This window comes from Chrysochloris asiatica, unplaced genomic scaffold, assembly GCF_000296735.1.
Source record: "Chrysochloris asiatica unplaced genomic scaffold, ChrAsi1.0 scaffold00013, whole genome shotgun sequence".
Taxonomy (NCBI): domain Eukaryota; kingdom Metazoa; phylum Chordata; class Mammalia; order Afrosoricida; family Chrysochloridae; genus Chrysochloris; species Chrysochloris asiatica.
This window is the reverse complement of record NW_006408531.1, coordinates 32,196,988-32,209,149: the sequence shown is the minus strand read 5'-3', so window position 1 is coordinate 32,209,149 and position 12,162 is coordinate 32,196,988. Positions and strand designations below refer to the sequence as shown.

Genomic DNA, 12,162 nt, shown 5'->3' with positions numbered 1-12,162 from the left:
GACAATTGTGATGTTGGGCCAGAATCGGGCAGTGTTTCATTTTGTTGTGCATGTGGTCACTATGAGTGAATACTGACTCAATGGCACCTAACAGCAACAGCATATATGTACACACACACACACCCGTGTGTGTGTGTGTGTATGTGTGTGTGTGTGTGTGTTTATATACGTGTCCTGGTGTGGTGCTGTAGGATAAGCACTGGCCTTTAACCAGAAGGTTGGCATTCAAACCCTCCAGCTGCTCCTCTGAAACTGTGTACAGCATCGCTGAATTGTAACTGTCTCAACAGCATTTAACAACAATACATATGTATGTTTGTGCTGTTCTCTGGTATCCAGATTCTGGCACAAATAGCCAGTAGGAAGAGTATTTGAGGCTCACTCATGCAATAGTTTTAATGAAACTGACAATCAGGCACTCAATAAAGCATTATTCTTTTCTTCTGCCCAATGAATGAATCCCTTATCCCTTTCAACTCTGCATAAATTGTATAGGCAGAATTATTTACCATTTGGAACTGGCAGCAGTAAATTAGCACCAGCTGATTACTAGACTTTTGCCCAGTGAACTTTATGTTCCCCCATTGAATCCGTTTATTATTGCCATTCCTGCTTTGGAACATGACTTCCCTAGAAAGCACTTCTTCATTCAGGCTCTGTGTTGGAAACAGACAACAGCTTGAAGTCAGCAGCTGCTCTTGAACAAAGCAGGTAGAGAGGCAAGAAAGGCTGCTGAATCTATAACAATAAGCACATCATGACATAATTACAGTAACTCTCCAGAGTGACCTGCATACATTCAATGCCATATGGTTATTTTTGGTACTAGAAGCATGTAGCCAGCAGCCATAGCTTAATCTACCTACTTTTCACAGATTTCTGCTAGCATGAAATTGATTTTTTATCCAGAAAATTAACATGAATATTTATTGACAGATGTGAAGACTATATTTGCACAGTCAGCTAAGTGTGCCACTAAATTTCATAAAAATATTTGAATTTTGTTTTACCTGAAATATATGAATTTTTATATGGAAATCTTTATTCTAGTAGTACTTTTATTATATGTAATACATGTCTTTCAACTTCTCTTCTCTCCTTTTTTATTTGTTTATATTTAGACACTTTTTTCAATAGTACATGGAAGGACTGTTCTCTGTGTATTTTAATGTCCTTATTTGACTTTGATCACATTAGTAGAATATGCTATTACTGTAGCCTGCACTGAAAAAAAAACAGAGTGTCAATATGGGTGATACCTGTGGTCTGTCAGGGATTAATAAACAGCCCTGTCTGCCTCTGTTTCTCAAAATAATTCACTTTGGTAAAGTGGACGGTCAGCAAAAAGAAGAAGACTTCTAATGATATGGGTTGGCATGGTGGCCAAACTTGAGAATTCGTCCTTGAGAGTCAAAGGCAAAAGCAATGGCCTGAAGTATAACAGTGTTTGTAAACATGGCTGAGGACTTGCAGTGTTTCGTTTTCTTGTGCGAAGGATTTTCAATGAGTTGGAACAGATTTGATGGTACCTAACAATACTATTTACTGTAGATGAGGAAATTTACTTAATGGATTTCTTGGGATAAGTTTGTGCTTAAGTCGACAAAAATGTTTTCCAGATACATGTAAAAAATTTCATCACTCTTGCTAATATTTTTCATTCAACTCCACTTAGTGATTTTATCTTTGACTTCATTACTATTCTGTGTGTTTGGGGAGTACAATGACCCATCTTGACAAGAAACAAACACCCATATTCCTATTCAGTATATTCTCCTTTATAGTGATCCTATAGGACAAAGTTCAATCTATGTGCTGAGCAAATAATCCAAGAAGCTGGGTTATATGAAGAAAAATGTGCCATCAGGATTGGAGGAAGACTCATTAACAGTCTGTGATATGCAGTTGATACAACCTTGCTTGCTGAAAGCAGACAACTTAAAATATTTACCGATGAAGATCAAAGACCATAGCCTTCAGTATGGATTGCATCTCAATGTAAAGAAGACAAAATCTTCACAACTGGACCAATAAACAACATCCATAGAAATCGAATAAAGATTGACGTTGTCAAAGACTTCATTTTGCTTGTTATCAACCATCAACACTCATGGAAGCAACAGTCAAGAAATCAAATGACATATTCCATTAGGTTGCACAAAACCTCTTTAAAGTGTTGAAGTGCACAGTTGTCAGTTTGAGGTCTAAGGTGTGCCTGATCCAATCCATGATATTTTCAATAACTACATATGCATGCAAATATTGGACAGTGAATAAGGAAAACCATAGAAGAATTGATGCATTTAAGTTAATTGTGTTGGAGGAGAATATTGAAAGTACCATGGGCTGCCAAAAGAACAAATAGATCTATGTTGGAAGAAGTATGGCCAGAGTGCTCTTTGAAAGCTAGGATGGCCAGATTCCTTCTTTCATACTTCTTATATATTGTCAGCAGGGACCAGTCTCTGGAGAAGGATATGTTTGGTAAGGTGGAGGGTCAGAGAAAAAGAGGAAGACCCCCAATGAGATGGATTGGCACAGTGGCAGCATCAATGGGCTCAAACATAGCAACAATTGTGAGGTTGGTCCAGCATCATTCCTTTATACATAGGGACACTATGAGTTGGGCCTACTCCAGGGCACCTAACAACAACAACCTTGAAAATAAAGTACAGGTTCAATGGGTGCAGTCTCACACACAGTCTTTTCGCTCGCCCCTCCTGCCTGGAGCCGTCACCCTGAAAACAGGCCATGAGCACCTGCTGAAGCTGAAGTTGTTTCCATGGCGGCCATGAGGAATGCAGTTTTGGAGCCTTTGGTGGGGGTGTGGGACCAAGGCACCAGCTCCACACACTTTCTGGGTTTCAGTTCAAGAACAGCGGAACCACTTCATCATCATCAAGTAAAAATAAAACAAGAGTTCCCAAGAGAAGGATGGGTGGAGCAAGGCCCTAAGGAAATTCTGCAGTCTGTTTATGAACATATAGAGAAAACGTGTGAGAAACTTCATGAGCTCAATATTGATACTTCCAACATAAAAGCTATCGATGTCAGAAATCAGAGGGAAAACACTGTTGTCTGAGACAAGTTAACTTGATAACCTCTCTACAATACTGTCGTGTGGCTTGAGCTAAGAACCCAGTGTATAGATGACAATCTTAGTAAAAGAATTCAAGGAAAAAATAACTTTGTCAAGCCCAAGACAGGTCTTTCACTTTGTACCTACTTCAGCACAGTGAAACTTCATCAGATTCTTTACAATGTAAGAAAAGTTCAAAATCTGTTGAAGAAAACAGAGGGCTCGTTGAGACCATTGATTCATTGCTTATTTGGAATTTGACAGGAGGAGCCAAAGAATGTGTCCATTGTACAGCTGTCGCAAAGGCAACTCGGACAGTGCTTTTTACCATTCATTCTTTGGAATGGGATAGAGGTCTGTGACTTTTTTGACATTCCAATGGCAATTCTTCTAAATGTCCAGAGTTTTTCTGAAATCTATGGTCTCGTGAAAGCTGGGGCCTTGGAAGGTGTGCCTATATCTGGGTGCTTGGGAGATCAGTGTGCTGCATTACTAGGACAAATGTGCTTTCAGAATGGTCAAACCAAAAACAAGTATGGAGCAGGCTGTTTCTCACTTTGTAAAACATGTCATAAGTGTGTGCTTTCTGAACATGGCTTTCTGACGACAGTGGCTTACTTACTAGGCAAAGACAAGCAGGTCTATTATGCTTTGGAAGGTTCTGCAGCTATAGCTGGTGCTGTTATTCGGTGGCTGAGAGACAACCTTGGAAAAATTAGTATCTCAGAGGAGATTGAAAAATCTGCTAAAGAAGTAGGTACTTCTTATAGCCGCTACTTCATCCCAGCATTTTCAGGGCTATATGCACCTTACTGGGAGCCCAGTGCAAGAGGGATGCTCTGTGGTTTTACTCAGTTCACCAATAAATGTCATATTGCTTTTGCTGCTTTAGAAGCTGTTTGTTTGCAAACTCGAGAGATTTTGGATGCCATGAACCATGATTGTGGAATTCTACTTAGGCATTTGCAGGTAAATTGAGGAATCACCAGCAACAAAATCCTTATGCCAACATTCTGTATATTCCAGTAGCGCAGCCCTCAATGCCTGAGACAATTGCTCTGGGAGCTGTGATGGCAGCAGAAGCTGCAGCAGGAGTCTGCATCTGGAGTCTAGAACCTGAGGATCTGTCGGCAGTTACAATGGAATGGTTTGAATCACTGATCAATGCTGAGGAAAGTGAAATTCATTATTCTACATGGAAGAAGACTATGATGAAGTCAATTGGTTGGGTTATAACTCAGTCTTCTGAAAATGGTATTCCATAAAAAATATCATCTCATGGGTTCCCAAGATGTGAGCATTTCCCATGAGGAGAGGATCCAGCAACTTTGTCCCTTACTGTGATGACACTATTCAGAAACTCTGATTTTATTTATAAGTCATCTGCTACTTGACCCTCCAAGTAGACCTGTGGCTTGAAATAAAGAAAATGCAGCAGAAAGAATGCTATAACTATACAAATAAATAAAGTGTGCAGTTCTCTAATGAGGGACTGGCTTAATTTTGCCATCCCACTGGGCTTTAAATGAGCCATCTAAGAAGCAGGAAATGGGGAACTCACTACCACTGAGAAAAAAGAACCAAGAATGGACTGCATCTCTGGAACCTGAAATCTCTGTGCCCTGAGTCTCCTCAATCCATAAAACAGATCTGTGACAAAGGGGAGTACAAGAAAAGTGGCGAAGGAGCAGTGGCAGCAGATCCAAGTGCATAGTAAAGGACAGTGACCTTCCCAGCCCACAGAGTGAACAAAGCTGAGTGCCTCTGAGCAGGGGGCTCACTTGTAGAATGGGCTGCCTACTGGACCTATCAGGGAAACTAGGCTTGCTGACCCATGGAGCTACAGCTTAGTGTCTTTGGGCCAATGTTTATGGTAGAGTGGCAAACCCTTTAGACATTTATCAACGGTGTTAAAGGACCCTTGTAACATTGCCCAAGCAGATTAGAGACCAATGGGCTGTGTGACAGAGAGGCGGTAAACCAAGAGAGCTGTGCCTACTGATAATGCTAATAAGAGGCTATCTTGATGGAGGAGCTGTGTCCCAAACATTTCTGATGTTGAATTGCAACCTTTTATCTTCACTTAGTGGTGGTGGTGTGCTATGGAGTCAGTTCCGACTCATAGTGCCGCTGCATAGTGTTCCCAAGGCTGTGAATCTTTACAGGAGCAGAAAGTCTCATCTTTCTCCCTTAGAACTGGTTTCTAACTGCTGACCATGAGGTTAGCAACCTGACTCGTAACCACTATGCTACCAGAGCTCCTTATAAACCTCATAATTGTGAATATTGTTTGTGAGTTCTGTGTGGCCAATAAAGTGAAATATGGAACTGAACAGAGGAGTATAGTGTGCCATGAGAAGAACAGTTGGTGTCAGAATTAGTAAAAAAAAAAAAAAAAAAAAAGTTGAAGGATGGAGGCATATCTGATGTCCATGTCATAAAAATTGGCCTTGGTCTGACGTTGAGCTTTATTCCTCTTCCCTCTGGTGAAGTCAAAGGTCACACATCATCCCCAAATTCTTAAAATAGACACCATGCTTGATAAGTAGAGGGTGAGCGAAAATAGGAAAACCCTCAAAAAGATGTATTGACACCTGGGGGGTACGGGGGAAGGATTGCATGGAGGGGATTGTAACCATGGCAATGAGATGATATACGATAGAATGAATGTAAAACTAATGTTATCCCATGTAAACTATCACATAATTCACAATAAAACATTTTTTAAAATAAAGATATATTGACATATTTGGCTGCAACAGCAGGACCGGGCAGTATGTTATCCTAAAAAATGGAATCTTTTTTAGGGACTCACTGCATGACCTTCATTGAGTTATTATCATATCACCTTAGTTGCCATCAAAATGACAGTTTTCTTCCTGGGTTTACCTTTAGTCTTTAAAAACCTTAAAAAAAAAAAAAAAATATATATATATATATATATATATATATATATATATATCACCATATGATCACATAATCTGAGATTTTATATATACCCAAATTATTATAGTGACAAAACAAATCAACTGGAATTTCAAAATGGCACAGTACCTGGCCAAAGGCAGCAACTTTGACAAAAATAGTGGTAGAAGATGTGGGAATCAGAATATAGAGGAAAAAATATTTTGATGATAAACACAAAGTAATTAGATGTTAATATTCCTGACTTAATCCATATTATTGGTATCTTTATATTTAATCTAGTGACTCATTAAGCTTCTAATACCTTGATTTATTGATAAGTGCCATTAAGCCATTTCTGACTCATTTGTTATTGTTGTTAGATGCTGTCGAGTCGGTACCAACTCATAGCAATGCTATGCACAGCAGAAGGAAACACAGTGACCCTGATACAGGGTTTCTGAGGAGTGGCTGGTAGGTTTCAGTCAGAGACCTTATGGTTCAAAGTCCAGTGCTTATTCTACAGTACCATACTAGGAGATTCTAAGTTTTTAATTCATAATGAAATATTTCATTATATGAATTTTTTTTCATATTGCTGTTGTAAGGACACTATGTGTCTTTGTAACAGATAGAACTCTCCTGAATGAGCATCATAAAGACCATTTAATACTTACTCTACATTAACAATGCTTGTATGTACTCCAGAAGAAATCAATGCAGGATTCCAGGCCCACATAATAAATACAGGTTATTGGGCCTCTGGTCTTTGTTTGGAAGGGAGCTCTGGTGGTATTGAGGTTAAGCTCTCAGATGCTCACCCACAGGTTGGCATTTCTAACCCACCAACTTCTCTGTGGGAGAAAGATGTGGCAATCTCCTTCTGTAAAGATTTCTGCCTTAGAAACCCTGTAGGGCTGTTCTACCATGTTCTACAGGCTCTCTGTGTATTAGCATCATCTTGAGGGCAGTGGTTTGGTTTGGTTTTGGTCTTTATTTATAACACTTCAGCCTATTTCTCCTATCTACTTTGGATTTCCCCCTCACCCCAGATGACTAAACTTTATTGTTCTTCTAAAGATGACAGATAATAATATTTCTGTTTTATACTAAAAAAAAAGTCAGTAAAAGATATATTTCCTAAAACCTTTTCCTCTACAGAAACTTTGGCCTTCCATTAGTCCTGTCCTTAAATTTCCTTCTGTATCTTATATGCATATATGAGTGCTCCCTGGTCTTGGAACCCATTTCTGCATCTGGTCTAACAAAATGAGCTAGCACTGGTGTGTATTTGTCTTATGCTCAGCAGTCTTAGTATGGTAGAGTTGTGCCATCTCTGACTTGATTAAAAGTACACCTGTGCCCAAACAGGTGATGAGACTTAGAGAGAATACACAGAGACAGATGGATTAAGACTGCCATAATTGGTGTTTCACTCGATTATAATTTTTTCCAGGCTCCAGGTGATTTCTATTTTTTTTTTATAGCATCACTCATCTCAGAGAGTCCCAGTGGACTTTGCAACAGAGGTGAGAGCTGCAGCTTGGTTTTTGTCTTGGCCAGTTTGCAGTGTGGGCACTTCAGAGAGTTGTGCTATGGAAAAGCAATTAGCTTCTTGAGTCAGGGGTGCCATTTAGAATATCTAAGCTACTGTGTTTCATCATGAAATTGACCTTTTTAATTTTTTATGTTGGAAATTTCCACTAAAAGTGTTAGCATAAAAAAAGTACAGCTCCAGGGAAAATATGAAAAGCATGAGAAGCAGTCATGAAAGGCTGTTACCCTGGAGGAAAGTTGCAATCAGCTCTACTTGGATATAATAAATAGTGTCGTGAAGTACCCTGTGCTTAATTTTTAAATAATTGGTATCATTAAGTAACATAACAATAGCACAGCTACACCAGTTTGGTGTAAGGAGTAGGCAGGCAGTGTATCTTAGATTTACAGCCAACTCATTCTTGCAAGATAATTGCTTTGCTCTCTAGAAAAGAGGTCATTTTCTCATTACCTTTGACTGTCATTCCTAGGCTGTATCATCATAACATGATTGTAATTTATGTACTCTATTTTTCAAATCTGTATCAAATTTGCCATTTTAATTTCAGTGGTCAACTCCAGTGTCTTCATAGAAAAAAGAAGATCCTTGCCAAAAGAAAATAGCAGGCAAATGATTTAGGACTAGAAGAATGGCCATAGGCAATCGTAATATTCATCCACCTAGTCCATAGTTTGGGAGCATGGTAGTTCTGTAGAATATATATTCTGGACTGTGAACCACAGGTTGGCAGGGTAAGCCCACCAGCCACAGTTCTTACAAAGATTTATAGCCTTGGAAATCCTATATAGGTTTGCTATGAGAGGGCACTTAACAACAAGAAGTCCATAGTTCAGTTGTTGACAGTTTTTAACACAAAAGGTTTTCTGAAAGTGTGTAGGCTACTTTTGAGGAATAAACTTTATTTTCTCACAGCTCTGGAAATTTAAATCAGGGTCTTGGCACTGTCAATTCTTTCTTAGGGATTTGAGAGAGGAAATGTTCTGTTATTGTCTCCTAATTTCTATTGGTTGCCAGCAATTCTTGGCATTCGGATATACATATTTGCCTTCATTGTTACTTGACCTCTATCTTTGTCCTATGTGTGACTCTCTTGACTTATCATTCTCTTTCATAAAATGTGACTCAGAAGGGATTAGAATTAGAACCCACCCTGTTCCAGTAATATTCTGTTAATTGAACAAATAAAACCACTTACAAATAAAAGAAAGAAAGCCCTATTTCTCCAAATGAGTTTACACAGATCAGTGCAGGGATTGGAAGTTTAACATATCTTTGTGAGTGGCACAATTCAGTTTGTAACAGGCAGTGTGGAATAACCATGGAGAGGTAAGTTCCCTGTGTTTCAGTCCTAGCAACTCCACTTACTAGCTGTTTACCGTTGGTCAAAATATTTACATTTTCTGTACTTTAACTTGCCTATCTGTAAACTGGGAATAAGGAGCTCTGGTAACATAGTGGTTATGAGTTGGGTTACTAACCTCAAGGTCAGCTGTTCATAACTACCAGTGGTTATGTGGGAGACAGATGAGGCTTTCTGATCCTGTAAAGATTTACAACCTCACAAACCCTATCCAGGGTTGCTATAAGTCAGAACCGACTCCATGGCATACAACCACCACCACCACCAAAATGAGAAGGCATTTTGATGACATCCTATTCACTCTGTTGGTGAAAAGGAAACTCCCCCACCTGAAATAGTATTTGATGGTCAAACACATGACACCTGACAGTGGACAGATGAAGTTAAGAACAGTTAATTAATCATGTTTACTCAGAACTCAGGGGAGCAGGATCCTGCATGCTTTCCAGGTCCACACAGCTGTTGTACTCAGGAGAAGAGTGAAATAGCAGAAACTGGAGAAGGCAGGTTCTGTAGTAACCAGAGGGTGGGGTGATCCCTTGTTCCCATGAGAAGATGTGATTTATTTGTTTGAATAGTTTCCCAGACTGGCAGGGAGTAAAACCCAGCAGGTTGAGTACCAGCTGGGATATAGCTCATCCGCTGACAGGAGGACTAGCTGGATGGAGAAGCAATGCAGGGAAACTCACAACTCAGTCTTTTGGGAGCACTATGAGTCTCCCTGCTGAAGTGGGTTAAGTGTTGGGCTGTTAACCACAAGGTTGGCAGTTCACACTGCCAGCCACTCTATAGGGGTAAAGATTTACATTCTTGGAAAAGCTATGGAACAGTTCTACTCTGCTCTGTAGGGTCACGATGGCAGTGGGTGAGTGGGGTGGTGGTGAGGCTCCAAGATGGTGAGTTTAGGTCTTACAAAACACAATGCAACCTATTTATGTGCAGTTGATTAACAATCTCTCCTAAAGCTTAGTGGCATCAAGTAGTAATTTATTAATTATTTTTTATGGTCATGTGGTTTACCTGGGCTCTCAGCTAGGTAGTCCTAGCTTGGAGAACTCAGTCGGATAGAGACTAGACCAAAGACCAGAGTGATCTGGAATGAGCATCCAAGCTGGCTCACTCACATTGCAGGCAAGTGATGCTAGGTGCCACTGGGAGCTCAACTGGGATGCAAACCAGAATGCCTGTGTGTGCCTTCTCTGTGTGCTTTGGCTGTCTCCTAGCATATCAGCTTAGTTTTGAGAGGGAAAGCATTCTAGGAAGGTACCTTCAAAAAAAAACTAAGAAGAAGCTGCAAAACTTGGATAACTTAACCGTGGAAGTCTCAGACTCAAGGGGAAGGGAATTATGCTCTACATACAGATATGTAAATTGCAAGATTACACTGTAGCAAAGCTTGTTGTTGTTAAGTGCCGTCGAGTCAATTCTGACCCATAGCGATCTATAGGGTTTCCAAGGAGCAGCTGCTGAGCTTGAACCACCATCATTACAGTCTTCTTTGGAAAATAAAATCTGCCATAGGTTAACAATTAAAGTATCTATGAAGTGCCATCGAGTCGGTACTGACTCATAGCAACCCTATGCACAACAGAACAAAACACTGCCCGGTCCTGGACCAACCTCACTATTGCCGCACTTGAGCCCACTGATGCTGCCACTTTGCCAATCTAGCTTGCTGGGGGTCTTCCTCTTTTTCTCTATTTGCTGCACAAGTTAGTATTACTAGTCAATTATTTAGACAGTGCCTGGCATTTTTTGAGTATTCAATAAATGTTAGATATTGTCCTCCATGACATGCAATATTTTGCACAATATCCTTCAATATGGATTGCACTTCATTTTAAAGAAAATGAATATCTTCACAACTATACCCTTAAATGACATGATAAATGGAGAAAATATTAAAGTTGTCAAAGACTTCATTTTGCTTGGATTCACAATCAACACTCATGGAAACAGCAGTCAAGAGGTCAAAGCCATATTGCATTAGGCAAATCTACTACACAAGAAACCTTTAAAGTTTTAAAGAGCAAAACTATTAGTTTGAGGACCCAAGACATTGTATTTTCCATCATCTCTATGCATGTGAAAGTTGGACAATGAACAAGGAAGTCTAGAAAATAATTGGTGCATTTGAATGATGGTGTTGGAGAAGCATATTGAAAGTCTCATGGACTGCCAGAACAACACAAAAATCTGTCTTGGAAGAAGTACAACCAGAATGTTCCTTAGAAGCGAGGATGGTGAGACTTTCTCTCTCATTCTTTGGACATGTTGTTGGGGGAGGGATCAGTGCTTGGTAAAATGGAGGGTCAGCGGAAACAAGGAAGCCCCCAGCCCCAAGCAAGATGGATTGACATAGTGGCAGCAACAATGAGTTCAAACATTCCAATTCTGAGGATGGCACAGGACCTGTGTTTTTCCTGTTATACATAGGATCTCTATGAATAGGCACCTGACAACAACAGTAGAAATAACCTTGGTAAAAAAAAATTAAAAAAAAAGAGCTCAATTCAGCAGGCAGAATCTTATTCCTATGTCCTAAAATATTTTCAAAACAATAAGAAAGATAAAATATCATAGAATTATTTTTATCAGTATTGTTTATCTATAGGCCAAATGGAGGGAAACATAATTTTCATTTTATTTTTCTTGCCATGTGCCATTTAATAAGACTCAAAATCTAGAAGAATTCTTTTTTCATAGCAAATACTAAAAGAAATATGTGTACATGTAGAGGATTTTTAATTTCTCATTTTGATGACTTTCAGCACCCCTCATTACTAATATTCAGAATACCCTCTTTTTACTTTTTAAATGAGTGACTCGCCATTGTTCTGCAGAAGAACATCATAGGAATTAGATAACAAGTCAGGCAAAATCATGGAAGTCACAAGGAAATAACCCATGCATTAAATATTTCAATAGACTCTCACCAAGATGTGGGAAAGAACATTTAAAAATACACTTCCCTCTGAATTGATTAGTAAAAGTATTACTTCTGTTCTCCCAGAATCTCATTAATAAAAATACAGGGTGTTGAGTTACATCAGTAACTCTCTTCCAAAAGCAAGAGATTCATCCTAATTGAGAAGTTAGTTTATCATTACAGAATAAAGGACTGTATGTCAAAAACAAACTGTAGCCAATTGTGCATGTCAGATAACTCTTTGAAAATGAATAACAATATTTTTACCCAAAACCAACACTGCCTTTGAGTTGATTCTGACTCATAGCAATCTTACAGGACCGAGTAGAACT

The 12,162-nt window shown here is 39.2% G+C and overlaps 1 protein-coding gene and 1 pseudogene across 3 annotated transcripts in view; both read left to right on the top strand.

Moving 5' to 3' along the window:
- NKAIN2 (Na+/K+ transporting ATPase interacting 2) overlaps window positions 1-12,162 on the top strand; it is a 1,602,249-nt gene that overhangs the window by 1,364,888 nt on the left and 225,199 nt on the right. The window lies entirely within an intron of this gene.
- Window positions 2,783-4,344, top strand: LOC102812072 (annotated as a pseudogene).